The sequence below is a fragment of the Podarcis cretensis genome (genome assembly GCF_951804945.1).
Source record: "Podarcis cretensis genome assembly, chromosome: 5".
Taxonomy (NCBI): domain Eukaryota; kingdom Metazoa; phylum Chordata; class Lepidosauria; order Squamata; family Lacertidae; genus Podarcis; species Podarcis cretensis.
In genome coordinates this window covers 38,547,804-38,558,034 of record NC_137174.1, presented here as the reverse complement: position 1 = coordinate 38,558,034, position 10,231 = coordinate 38,547,804, and the positions used below count along the sequence as shown (strand labels likewise).

At 42.3% G+C, this 10,231-nt stretch overlaps 1 long non-coding RNA gene across 1 annotated transcript; it reads left to right on the top strand.

The window, feature by feature from the left end:
• On the top strand, positions 1-4,531 carry LOC307217444. Its single transcript, XR_013839597.1, has 3 exons — positions 1-94; positions 663-777; positions 2,534-4,531. It is a non-coding gene; the product is annotated as an uncharacterized lncRNA (long non-coding RNA).
• Positions 4,532-10,231: the final 5,700 nt, after the last annotated feature.

Below are 10,231 nucleotides of genomic sequence, written 5' to 3'. Positions count from 1 at the left end.
AATATCAGGGAACTTGAGCTCCTGTGTCAGTATCAAACTTCATTTCGCTCACAGAACAGCATAAGATAAAACATACAGATAAGACTTAAAACAGGTAAGGAATAAAAACTAGTACAGTGGTACCTCGGGTTACATATGCTTCAGGTTACAGACTCTGCTAACCCAGAACTACTGCTTCAGGTTAAGAACTTTGCTTCAGGATGAGAACAGAAATTGTGCTCCGGTGGCACAGCAGCAGCAGGAGGCCCCATTAGCTAAAGTGGTGCTTCAGGTTAAGAACAGTTTCAGGTTAAGAACGGACCTCCGGAACGAATTAAGCTCTTAACCCGAGGTACCACTGTAATTGAAAGGTGATTATATCATGCATACTTAAAAAGATAGAAACAGGGACAGTTAAAAGTGACAATAAGGGAGGGGGAGCGTGAAGGAGCACAGGCCTTGCATTTTGGGCCTAGTTTGTGGCGCAAACCATCCTTTGACGAATATCCATCATAGCAGCACAGAATCTAGCAGCTGAGTCTGTAACATCTGGGTTTTCATCTTGAAGTAGCAGGGAGGTATAAAGTTGTTCTGTGCAACCTGGGGATTTGTGTAATATAGGCAAGATGAACCTAGTTTGTGAAAAAAGACAGGCCACACAGGCATTTCCTCTCCTCATACAGTGTCTTCCTAAAGCGGCTTTCCTGGACGGCTGAAGGGAGGGCCTGGCAGCGGGCCAGAGCAGAAGCCCTTCACTGTTTTGGAATTTCAAGGTTCGTCATATATGGCATCTGGGAGGTGAGGTGTCTTCTGGTTTCACCAATTAAAAATTTCAGGGACCTGGCTAGATCTGCTTGGCGTTCAGTATCTTCCACACACTGTTTGACATTTTTGTTTTTTGGCTTGTTCATACCCCACGTTGAGTAGGATCTGTGGGGTGAAGCCTAGAGTTGTTATGTTTAGCTCTGCATGTTTCCATGTCATTTGGAAGCCATCCTTGAAAGTTAAGGGAGCAAGGCCATGCAGGAGGAAGGAAGGATAGTCTCAGCCAGTAATTTAGTGTGGCGAGCCATATTCTAGCCTCAATTCTTACAAATCCAGTTTCAATATGTATGGTAGCATATGTGTTTAGGGAAGCTTTTAATGTTTAACAGACCACTGTATTTTAATATTTTGTTGGAAGCCGCCCAGAGTGGCTGGGGAAACCCAGCCAGATGGGTGGGGTATAAATAATAATAATAATAATAATAATAATAATAATAATAATAATAATTGACGTGTTTAGGCACTTGCAGGGCTGATCTTAAGAATTTAGATTCTACCAGTTCTAACAGTTCACAATTGGCAATGGGGCATAATTGGGCACCATATGCAAGCTGCACAGTTGATTTGGCCTCCAACAGTTTGAGGGCTGCAGGTATATATTGTCCACCTTCAGTCCTTAGGTACGTGAGTATTGCATTTACAGCTTCTCTTGGCATTCCCTGCAACATAATCCCCTTGGGCTTTTCTACCTCCAAAAGAGTGATGGGTTATACCCAAATATATGAAGCAGGTGACCTGCTCAATCTACGGCCATCGATGTACCTACCAAGAGCAAGGTTTGGGCCTTTTGGCAGAAGCCATTATTTTGGTTTTCTGATAATTTAGTTCTTGCTTGCTCTCCTTGCAGTATGCTGCCAGTGTTTCCATGGCTCTTTCAAGGCCTATAGGAGTTCTCGAGAGGATAGCTGTGTCATCTGCGTAAAGCAGCACAGGGATGTGATTTCCTGCTAGTTTTGGAGGGCGGAGGTTCCTGTTGTGGAAGAGGGCTACCATACCATTTATATAGAGCCACTTGTACACCAAAGTCAAGGCCCGGGATAAGCTTATCTTGCTCATTTGATAAGTGGTGGCTATTCTGTTCCTCAGGAAGACAGAGCTCCTCAAAGTGCAGGTTCTGTCACAGATTCTGGGAGTCAACTACACCGTCTGCATATTGGCATCAGGTGGGCCATTAGCCTCAACGAGGCTGTCGCCTCAGGTGGCAGGGCAGGAACTGCTGGAAGCTGGGCAGTGCTTGCTGCCCTCAGCCGCTGCCTCAGAAGAGCAGAGCCACTGCTGCCGCCAGCTGCTCCTCACCAGCCTCCTTCCCCACACGCCGTCAGTGTGCAAGGGCTTCTCTAGGGTCACTTCCGGGAGAGGAGGGGGAATTGGTGGGTGGAGGGGAGGGGGGCAGCGGCAGGGGCAGGGGCAGCCATTTTCTGTTGTGTCTTGAGCAGCAAAATGTATTGAGCCGGCCCAGGACTTCAGAATCTTCAAAGGTATGTAGTCTGCCATACAAAATGTTCAGTCTTTCAGGCAGCCATGCTGTCTCTCAAGGTACGCCATTCGACTTCCCTTCTGTAATGCCCTTTACCACAGCTGCCTTGTGAGGGAGGCCAGCTCTCATTCCCAATGGACATTTAGCATTCTATGGTCACTGAGCAGGCTCAGTCCTCATTGCGCTATTTGGGGAGGGATTAGACCCTTGGGCTTCTTTTGTAGAGATATAATGAGGGCTTTTTTTCCTCAGCCGGAACGCGCCGGAACTCAGTTCTCAGGTGGGAGACATTGCCATTATAAGAGAACACAGGAGGTGTTCATGGTGAGTTCTGGCACCTATTTTTCTAGAGTAATAGCACTGGATATAGTACGTAAGATGCTAGCCTGATTTGAGCTTCATGGCTGGCATATGGGGGAAAGGCCTTTTCTGTGGTGGCTCCAATTCTTTGCAATGCTCTGCCTAGGGAATTTCTTCAGGCCTGCTCTGTTGTGATCTTTTCTTTTTCCAGCAGGCTTCTGGAGATAACAGCTGAACTTGGGTTTTTATACAATTCCTGTGTTTTACAGGGGATTTTTGGGTCCTACTGTTTTAACTGTGTATTTGTTAGCAGGTCTTCTATTTGTGCTTTGTTTATATTTTTTGTGCTTCAAATCACCCCGAGGGTTCAAGTTGCTGAATATTGGGATAAAAAAGTGAATAAATTAATAACTCACAAGCAGGTTTCATATATAAGCTAAATATACAGTGATAATGATCTGGATATAGCATAGAAGCCAATGGTTTGTGCTTATTCTAACTACAAATTAGCCTAGTAAAATTGAATGTTCTTTGAAGCAACTAAGTTAACTATCTTCTACAACCAGGACAGTGTTAACTGGATTATAAAACATCTGGCCTTAGTAATTCTGCCAGGCATGCAGTTTCTTCTGTTGTACCACAGACCTGCTGAGGCTGATGTTGAGGAAAACACAAACATGCATGATGACACATACTGACCTTCTCAGGAGTGTCAATCCACTGCTTCATCAGTGTCATCTAACAAAGCAAGACCGTTCATTAGCTTTTGTTCCCTGGATATTTCTTTCACAACATTTATATACAGCTTGATTGTAATAAAACCTCAAAGCGGTTTAAGATGCTGTTTCTTTCTTTCCCAAACTGATGGAGAGTGAAGGGTAGCTTTTGTATGTTGGGAGAGCAGTTTCACCCTGACTAGCCATGGAGCAGGACCCATTAAGGCCCTGCCAACATCAATCTGATCTCAACCACCTCCCAACTGCCTGCCTTTTTGCTATCATCCCACCCAGGAGGGGACCCAATCAACTTCTTCCTTCTTAGCTTCAGTTTTGCCATTGTAGAACTCAGCAGGAGGATGGGGACAAAATTTGAGTAAGTTGGCTCTGCCTATGGCTCCCTGTCTTCTACCCCACCAGCCCCACTGGGCACCAGCCACCTCTGCTTATCAGGATACGCAGGTGAGCTCTGTTGTTGTCATAGTGGTGGTTTCTCTCTATATAGCATCACTTGTCATGGACTTAATATTTTCTATGAATTTCTACCATTTTTTCTTCAGAAAAATAGAGGTACAAAGTGGAATTTCACAACCTTATGGTTTACATTGTTTGGGGCTTTAATGCTGTTTTTATTGATCCCGGTTTTCTCTCAAATTTTAATTTTATAGTATTCATATCTGCCGCCACATATGGTTCGGTTTATTATAAAACCATTCTGAGGGTACCATAAAGCAGAGTAAAATAAATGAAACATTGCCAGTTCTCCATTATAACTTCATGGAAACTAAAGAATCAGTAGAAGTGTGTGAATTACAACAACCCTGTTTTTAAAAGAAGACAATGGCATGAGTGTTCATGGGAAATGTTGTCAACCAACATTGTAGAAGCACGCAGCATGTGCAGAGTTAGAACATACCAAGCAAACAAATAAAGCTTATGTATTCCAAGCTTAAAAGTTATATTTTAATATCACTATAGAAGCAAATAAAATTGACAGAAAGATTCTATCATTATTATTTCATAATAACACCAAACTGAATATTTACAGGAGCACATCAATGTCAGTTTCACAGCTAGCAAATTATAAATGCCCCATTGTAAGACAGCTATCAGCATTGAGTAACTGGTGTATATTTTTATGACAGTGAAATGCTTGTACATATTTCCTGCATGAACTTATTTTCAGGCTGTTCTTTAGAGCATTACTTGAGAATTCACTGTCTGTTGCATTCCAATAACCATCATTCATATAAAAGGTAAACTGCCCATATGGGCCAGTCGTGTCCGACTCTAGGGTTGTGCGCCCATCTCACTTAAGAGGCCGGGAGCCAGCGCTGTCCGGAGACACTTCCAGGTCACGTGGCCAGCGTGACGAAGCTGCTCTGGCGAGCCAGCACCAGCGCAGCACACGGAAACGCCGTTTACCTTCCCGCTATAAAGCGGTACCTATTTATCTACTTGCACTTAAGTGTGCTTTCGAACTGCTAGGTGGGCAGGAGCTGGGACCGAAAGACGGGAGCTCACCCCGCCACGGGGATTCGAACCGCCGACCTTCTGATCGGCAAGCCCTAGGCTCTGTGGTTTAACCCACAGCGCCACCTGCGTCCCTCATTCATATAGAAGTCTACAATCCTCAACATCTAGCTGTAAGAAGAGCAAGCTGTTATGTTCAGTATTTGCAGCAGGAGGAAATCCCTCACTGGTGCAAAGCGGGAGCAGGGTGGTGGTGATGCAGATCTTTCCCCAAAGCAAAAAACAACTTCAGAAGAGGGAATTTCCCTCTTGACCCCAGCAGGGAAGGAATGGCTTGAGTTTTCCCTTTGCAACAGATGCAATCCTGTTCATTAGCAGCCCTTCTGTCACATGGATTTTTGCACATTAAATTCAAACAGACACATTTGATTATCGTGTAGTTAGCCCCTCAGACTTTTGCCACCCCCACCCCTCCCTAAAGATTCCCAGAAGCTGGTTGGTTTATTGCACTAGAGTGTTCTAGTGGGGCTCTTTTTCCCCCACTGCTGGAGAATTAGCATTAGTCAGCTTTTATGCACACTTGCTGTCCTGCTGCTGACAAAGCAGGGTTTACAGTGCCTGCCTGCTTTTCCACTTCCCCCTGGCAAGTTGCCACGCAAGCTGTTAAGAGATCTTGGACTGTTCTAGAAAGAGCTTGGCTGAATCTTGGCATTCATGTCACAATCCAAATTTATAGGCAGCCTAAGAGGCTGCTTTAGATGTGGTAATGGAGACATATAGAGTGTGTGTATTACTGCTACAGCTAAAGCAGGATTGGGAAGCAGGCTAAAGCAAGGAGAGACGCCAAAACTTGCTGCATTTGGCACTGCAACATCCTAATCTCTCTGATGATCAACTTTGCAATATAAATTTAGTAGTGATGGGGTAAGATATACCTTTTTGTGGATGGGGGTAGAATACATTTACTTTCCTTCATAGTGACAAATGCAAGCTCTAGACTCCCCTGGATCAGGATTGCTACTGATTAATTTACAAGAAGCAATCTGGTGTCAGGCATGGAGTAGGGGACCCTGAGATCCTCTAGGTTGTTGTTGGACGCCATCCCATCAGCTTCCATCCACCTGGCCAACAGTCATGGATGATGGGAACTGTAGTCCAGCAGCATTTGTAGGGCCACATGTTCCCTACCTGTAATCTAAACAACATGTGGAATGGCTCCAAAAGGAGTGATGGGATGACAAAGCAACTTAACAACATTAATGTGAACGTAAAATGATATAAACAAGTGCAAGGAATCCCAGCTTTCAAAGTGGCTGTGAGCAGAGCCACTTTCGGATCAGTGAGCTTGAGCACAGAGAGTGTGCTGTTGAAGTTGGTGTGGGGAGTCGGGGGACAAATTTCAGCTAGATATGAAATACAGCACACAGCTCTGGCCATCTTGGCTCAAAAGGAGCATGTTACAGCTGGGAAATACACAGAAAAGAGCAATTGCCGTCTACAATTATCAAAGGTTGGTGGATCTTTTGTACAACGAAAGGCTAAAGAGCTGGGCTTTGTGAATTTATCAAATCATAAGCTGCAGTGAGAGATTGCATCCTCTTGCCAGAACTTGGGTTTATCCACTGAAGGCAGCTGATGGCAGGTTCAGGAAGATAATAATCATACGTTACACAAAGCAACTGAAACTATGAGATTCTCTAACTCAAGATGTGGCCACAAAATTAGCTAGCTTTGGGAAAACGGGCGAGTAGCTCCAATTAAAAGAGAAGTGAACCTGAAGCAGGTTTGAGATGTATGAACTAACCAGTGCTCCCAACTTCTTCTTCTTTACTTGCAAAAGTAGATACATGACTCTGCCATTTTACTGGCGAAATGGTGCTGTGTGATGTGTTGTGGGTGGGAGGGAGGGGTAGGCCTGACTCTAGTGCCACATTCCCAATCAAATCAGTGGTGGTGCTTTGAAGCAGAACTTACTGTGGATTGTCCGCATCATCTATTGTTTGGCTCTTAGGAAGCACCGTTTGGTAAGAGAACTTTTATTGCTTCTATGAAGACATTTGCTGGGTTATTAATTAGCATTCACATATTCTCCTTTAGAATGTAATTGAGGTTGACCTGTGTTGCTTGTTTAACTGGATGTCTCAATACTTTTTAGTCATGAGAGATAAAGCACAGCTCCATGCTTTAAAAAAAGAAGCAGCAGACTGCCAATTATGAGCCAACTTTTCCCAACCATCACTTAACCACCATCCGGGATTCTAGGTGTGTTTGCTATGTGTCAAAAAGGCAGCTGAGAAGGGTGAGAAGGCGCCGAGGACCAGCAATAGGCAAGGAGAGCAGCCCCCTCCCAGCCACTACTTAAAATTATAGGCATCTTTCATGCCACTTCACAGCTGTGTTAGCTTAACAAATAAGTCTCACCTAATGCCTGCCCCCATCCCTCATGTGAGCAGCAGATGAATGCTTCTGGTTCAGGAGGGATTCCATGTGAAAGTTCACAACATGTGGGCAAACTTCCCACATGAATCCAAAGCATCATGAAAGGCCTCAATATACACTATTGCTATCCAATGTGTTTTGGCTATACAGTGGTACCTCCGGTTACATACGCTTCAGGTTACAGACTCCACTAACCCAGAAATAGTGTTTCAGGTTAAGAACTTTGCTTCAGGATGAGAACAGCAATCGTGCTCCGGCGGCGCAGCAGCAGCGAGGCCCCATTAGCTAAAGTGGTGCTTCAGATTAAGAACAGTTTCCAGTTAAGAACGCACCTCCGGAACAAATTAAGTACTTAACCCGAGGTACCACTGTACACAATTTTGGCTTTCGGCATAAATCCTGGAACATAACCCCTGCACGGGTTTTGGGCTTACTATATAGTAAAACTGGCATTATGGCTTTAGCAGGATTAAAGAAGTGGCTACCATGTGCTACACGTACGAAGGGCAAGTTCCCATTTTGTAAATGATTGCTTGCCTCCACCTTTTTCATAAGACTTCTATTAAACTAATTGAACAAACAAAAGGACTTTATTAGGTGTATGTGTTTAACTGATTAACCTGAAACATTGACATTTCGTATTAAGCAGACAATCGACTAACAGAACAAGGGGGCAAGAGAATGTGCATGCGTGTTGTTAAAGCGCACAGTGTGTAGGAAGGGTTTTCCCCATGGCTTTCTGTTAAATGTGCAAAGGATGACAAGTGTCAGTACTTCATACAACTAGATTTAATAAGTTATTACAGAAAAAAAAAATTGTCCAAACTACAAAGTTGAAGCAGTTGTAAGCAATAGCAGCATTGAGCTCCATGTTTAGTCACAGTACTGCAGTTCCATACAAAGCATTAGTCCAAGCCAAAAAAAGGTAAAAGCCTTTTAGGGTTACTAGCAAAACCAGTCTAAGAGAACATGTAGTAAAAGATATGGTACATTTAAAATAAGTTAGTTGAAAAAACAAGTACAGAGATTTTAGCTGTGAACACTCTAAAAGTTATGTCCATTATTTTGACAGCAAAATTACAAATACCTAATACTTTATACCCAAACAGAGCTACATCCAGAAAAAAATAAATAGCAGAAATGATTATCCCGTATTAGCACCCTGGATTTCTATTTGTTGCTAAACGTTATTATTAGGTAAATTTAAAATGTGCAGAATGACATAACAAGCTCCTGATCTGCTACCCTTTTGGGGTATAGAGCAAACCATCAGCATGAATATAAAATACTCTGTGGTAAGACAGAAACACTACAACAGCAGAGATTGAGAAGAAAAGTTTTCTGGTTAAAAAAAAGGTTAAGCTGACATTATACAAACTGGTGTAAAAAGCAACTACATACAAGCCAGGTTTAACAAAAGACTTTTTTATTATTTGTTTTACAAATCTGTGACTAATCTTTCACTCATATCTTGCAAATAGAGATGTCACAATACTGAAATATTAACATGGGGGATTTCCCCCAGTAAAGCACTATACTTTTTGTACTACTCTAACAAAGATCATGAAATCAGCAAAGTTTATTTGCTGACTGCATATGTGTAATACAATTGTCTTTTAGCCCCTGCCTTCCTAAAAGGCAAGTGTGTAGGCAGAATCTAAGAACACACTTTGTACCACTTTGCAGGAAATTTAGAAATTTCTCCTCCACTTCTATTTTACTTGCACAATTTGTGTACATCCCAACCAGTAGTAGTACCTAATTATAGAGTCTAAATTTTACTCACTATTTTATTTTTTTCCTATACATTTCTTACAAAAAGGACACAATGGGCCAACTCTAGACATTTCTACAAGAGATCAATAAATTACCCCCCTTAGGTAGGAGCCAGCGTGAGAATAGATCAAATCTGGCAACTGATCTATCTAGGGATGGCCATTGGATGTTCTGTTTATATAACACCAGTTTGGTTTGCAGGATCGGAAGGGGTGGATAATAGTACCTCTAGCATCGGCACAAAAAAATCTGCCAGGATAACAGCAAAAAGGTAAGGATTAGATAGGCAAAGGGTGGTGGTGATGAACTACATAAAGTGAAGCAGTGTTTTGATAGCAGCAACAGACGTTGCACTTGTGATATTTTTATTTTTTTAAAGGGCCAACACAAAGGGATAAATATACAAGAAGCTCAAAAAAGTGCTCAGATATATAGTAATAACGGTTGCTACACATGCATTACTTAGCACTAACTATGTCATAAATTACACTGTATGGTAATTGCACTGTAACATTATGCAGATACTATACAACTTCCTCCATTTGTTCTGGGTTGCCACTTAAAGAAGTGCATGAATAGTGCAGCATGAGGGGCGAGTGGAATAAATAAGATAATGGCAGATCACACTGAAGCATGTTGGGAGAGATTTAAAATAACAGTCCAAAAGAGACCATAAAGAGTATTGGCGGGGGACGGGGGGGGGGGACGGGCAGGGAATTGACCGAGCATTAATGCTGTGTAGTCTCCATTTGTTTTTTCGGCACTTGCAGGAATGCTGACTGGGCCTATGCTAATGGGGGGGGGGGAGCAAATTTGCATTACACTAAACAGCCATGGCTGTAAGCCTGTTATTTTTGTAGATTGGAGTTAATTACAACAGCAATAGTGTTTTATCAGCATTGGTGTTGTATAAATCTAGACAGCGAACTGGTACTGTGACATCCCTAATATCTTCCTAAATCATTCTGACAAAGGAAAAAAAAGGCTTCTCAAAAATATCACATCATTTTCCTGCTTCATTCTGTAATTTTATTGCCCAATTATTCATTACAGTTTTTCAATCATTTTACATATCCAACCATTTTCACACCATTGTAAACCACAACAGCGAGTTAATACATAAAGCTTTGCATTTCAAAAAACTAGACACTTTTAGTAACAATATTACAAAGGTTTTTTCTTAGCTTCAAAAATAACTGAAAATGAAAAAAATAAACTTTTAAAGAATTAGCATCATAAAATTAAT